General features: G+C 35.6%; 2 non-coding genes across 2 annotated transcripts; one reads left to right on the top strand and one right to left on the bottom strand.

The window, feature by feature from the left end:
• The first annotated feature begins 471 nt into the window (after positions 1-471).
• On the top strand, positions 472-561 carry Trnay-gua. Its single transcript is given in 2 exon segments — positions 472-508; positions 526-561. It is a non-coding gene; the product is annotated as a tRNA-Tyr (tRNA).
• A 1942-nt stretch (positions 562-2503) lies between these two features.
• Trnak-uuu lies at positions 2504-2573 on the bottom strand. Its single transcript has one exon. It is a non-coding gene; the product is annotated as a tRNA-Lys (tRNA).
• Positions 2574-4197: the final 1624 nt, after the last annotated feature.

Genomic DNA, 4197 nt, shown 5'->3' with positions numbered 1-4197 from the left:
ACTAGTTAAAACATCCCCCCCCCCCCCCTCCCCCTCCCTAGGAAAAAAATAATTCCTTAGTGTGAAATGGTGCAATCAATCTGGTGCATTTTGGTCACTGAAAATCTTCTTTCACATCTCATTAAATTTGTCTGTTTTACATGAATTTTGCATCAAAATTGACGGTACCAAAATTACAGAAATAAAATTGATTTTTTTTTTATGTATGTAATTAATGCTTATCTCTTTAAGACTTATGTATAGCTTTTGTATGCTTCAAGTATAATTAGTGGCTTCACATCAATTGTACATAGAATCATCAAATAAAAACCAAACTAGTAATTGACATTCAGAATGTTTTAATAAATCAAGGATGAATTATAAAATGAATAAATGTACTCATCCACACTATTATACTAAATTATATTTTCGATAGTTTATACATTGAACACCCTCGGGAATCTTGGAAACGATTCCCCTTCGGTTCCATAACCCGTGATAGCTCAGTTGGTAGAGCGGAGGACTGTAGTGGTCAACCTTATAGCTATCCTTAGGTCGCTGGTTCGACTCCGGCTCGCGGGAGTTTTTTATTTTTATTTTTCAAATATGTTTATATTGTAGATAGACTTAAGCCTTGAACAACTTCAACAGGATACTCTAAAACGTTCATATACTGAACATTATGTAGAGGCGTCAGAAAGATCGGTTAAAAACATTTTATTTTTTTAGAACTACACGATAAAAACAACATGTACGCTTAGAATTTGTGAGAGAGGAGATATTTGCCTTCAGTGTTGAGAGATCTGCAATGTTGGCGATGCAGATTCGGAGGCTGTTTCAGGTACGAATTGCTCTAGGAAAGAATGAATTTGCATGATAATTTGTGGAGCTGTGTGGAATCTGGAATTTGTGTTGTCGGGTTCGCTGGAGAATTTGGAGGTTGCCATCATATACCACAAGGCCGTTTATGATTTTATATAGTAACATGGTGGAGGTCATTTTACGGCGTTGTTCATTATAGATGTCGGCGTGAGTCGTGATGCTTCTGGTAAGGATGTGTTCCATCAATTTACTGAGGATGCAGGTTAGCGAGATTGGACGGTAATTTTGCGGTTGGTTTTTTGGTCCCTTTTTACGCTGTTACCTTATCGTGTAATTCGATTTGCAAAAGTTTCTGGATTGAGATTTTATGATGTTTTATCTGTATTGGGTGTTTTTCAACCTACCAAACCACAAAAGAGCAGAGTCTCCATAGCCTCCAGTCTTCTTTCGTCGTATGTGTTTTGTAAGTCCCGTATTCAAGCAAGATATTATATCAAATCAAATTTATTAATGCTTTTTTTCGTAGTTTAATAATGCTCTATCAATTCTGTTATTTTGTGTTTATCAATGCAATGATACATTGTAACAAATATGTACGTAAAGTTTCATTGAAGCAAAAAAAAATTATTTTATGTTAATATCCTTCAGCAATTACCCTGCATCAGGATCCTACCTGTATACACATTTTAATACAACAAAATTAAATTTCAAATAAATAATGTAGTTGAGATTTTTTCATTTTACATTAACGTGTTGATGAGGGTTTTTTCTTTTTATATTGATGAGTTTTCTCTTTTTATATTAACATGTTGATGAGTTGTTTTTCTTTTTATATTAACATGTTGATGAGTTGTTTTTCTTTTTATATTAATGTGACGTTGATTTTTTTTTATATTACATATTTTTTATATACAGTATATATTACCTGATATGGTTAGAAAGCTTTAATATGTAATCAAAGTTGGTCTGTATCGAGTGATTAAATGAAGAAATAAAACGACAGCACAAAACATAATATTTCTATAATGTACGTGGGCATCATACAGGGAACAGCTGTGTTTCTACTGAAATGTATTACCCAACCATATTTCTGGAATTATTGCTGTATGTCGTTGCCTTTATTTTTGCCTTACAACCTCTGATCATGGCTTCGTATATTTCTTTCCAACACTATTTGTCAAATACCATGTCTTGGTTAAGTTCTATGTTTTTAAATGTGTCAAATAAAAATTTGAAAAATTTGAAAAAAAAATAATGTTAGTGTTAGGAAGAATATAGAAAAGCAAATTTACCAACAAAAACTGAGGAAAAGTCAAACGGAATAATTTCATAATAATTTCATGGACTCAAACAGATATCGAAGGCTGAACAGCTTACTTTGAAAGGGTAAGCGGTTCTTGTAACAACTGGGTCTCTGACCTGGATGTCAAATAGTTTAATGGTTGGATATCATTTCATGATGATAACACGGCGATTTTTTTTCAACGTAGATTGAAGTGTCTCTCATAATATAATGCCCCGGTAATGCGCGCTTGAGCGTTTGTTTAAATCCATGGCAGTGTAAGGGGAATAACTCTTAGAAAAAAAACATGCATTAAATTTTTAAGAAGAAACTAAAGATAATTGTAACATCTAACAACCTTTATATGGCGTTTTAGAATGACTATAATTTTGTGTTGAGTTGGAAGAATACAAAAATATTCGCCCAATGTGGGGCTCGTACCCACGACCCCGAGATTAAAAGTCTCGTGCTCTACCGACTGAGCTAAGGCCATAGCTCATAAGTCTCAATAACCAGAAAAAGAGAAAGGAGGAGAGAAGAAAAGGGGAAAAAAAAGAGAAAAACAAGAGGCCCAGAGGGCCTGTATCCTGTTTCTTTTGTTACATGAAACTGGCATATAGGTAATTACAGACTAAATTTGGTAACTAGAACAATAGACATTTTAACATTTCTTAAACGCTTAAGATAATGTTGTATGAAATTTGAAATTGTAATTTTAAAGCTTTAAACCCATGTTGACCTTGGACTCCAGCTAGCACTTAAAGTTTTCACTTGACCTCATTACTGTTATTAAGAAAAATATTTGCATAGCCCATAAGTCTCCAGCTGCACAAATCAGAAAAAGAGAAAGGAGGAGAGAAGAAAAAGGAAAAAAAGAGAAAAACAAGAGGCCCAAAGGGCCTGTATCCCTCACCTGTTTCTTTTGTTACATGAAACTTACAGCCAAATACTGTTTTCAATGTTTTCATTAGACTTTTTGATCGTTTGACATGATCTAAGCGAGTTACCAGATAGTTGGTTTGAGCACAGATTCCAAGGAAATGGAAAATGTTTAAAATCACATGAATGATGAAAAAGACAATTTCAAATATGCTTGACTGCAACAATTAATGCTTCCACCGAGATTTGAACTCGGATCTCTTTCCGAACAAGGAAAGTGTCCTAAGCCAGTTTAACTAAAGAAACGTCTCTTTCCACAGAACAAGCATATTTCAAACTGTCATCATTACAAGTAATCTTTCTTAATATGTATCAACCAAGCTTTGAAGATCAGTGGTTGAGTGAATTATAAAAATTACATTAAAGAAAATGTCAATCTCCCATAGCGCCATACAAATTTGTCCTCTGCTTTTACAGGGGCTTGGAACCTTCTACTATATAGCAATTTCATTAACTGTGATATTATCACAAAAATTATCATATAGTAGGCAGCATTAAAAATTGTATAACTGTTCTTTCACGCCCCTTTAATCCATTGTTGAAATAATCTCAATCCTTCAATTTCCATCATATCTTTCTTTTTCTTGCAACCCCCTTGTCTTTCAACTGTGTCCTCCAGTTTTCGAAAGACACAGACTCTGTCTTGCTGCAGTATCTATATCCCATGTACTGCTGATGTGTGGGAGGATTTCTGTCGTCGCCACACTTGCTGCATTTGACAGTTTGGGCCGTTTTGGTGTAATTGCGTTTCACAATCCCACTATCATCTGTCACTGCCTTTCTCTTTTGTCCCTGGTGTTGTACACTTGGTACTGTAACCACTCTGCCTAGATCTGGCAATGGCGGAGTAGCCATTGGTGGAGACAGTATCACAGAGAAACGTACTGGCCCAGTGACAGGCGGTAGTGGCATGGGAAGAATTGGGCGAGAAACAACTGGTGCTGGTGGTGGTGGTGCCTTTGACTTCCGCATCTTGAGTTTTGCCATACCAGCAGTATCTGGAGGTAACAAAAAGGAAAAAGGAGATGCCTCGCCTGACTGCAAGGACTCTGGCTTTAACTTTGGCAATGGAGTTCCTTTTCCAGTCATTGAAGCCTGTGGCAGCTGAATGCCTTGCAACAAGATCTTGAGATCTCTTTCCTTCCCCTTTTTGTTATACCTGAAACATACAAAAA

The sequence above is a fragment of the Mizuhopecten yessoensis genome, unplaced genomic scaffold (assembly GCF_002113885.1).
Source record: "Mizuhopecten yessoensis strain PY_sf001 unplaced genomic scaffold, ASM211388v2 scaffold9967, whole genome shotgun sequence".
In the NCBI taxonomy this organism is placed as follows: Eukaryota; Metazoa; Mollusca; class Bivalvia; order Pectinida; family Pectinidae; genus Mizuhopecten; species Mizuhopecten yessoensis.
The sequence above is the reverse complement of the archived record's forward strand: the minus strand, read 5'-3'. Positions and strand labels throughout refer to the sequence as shown.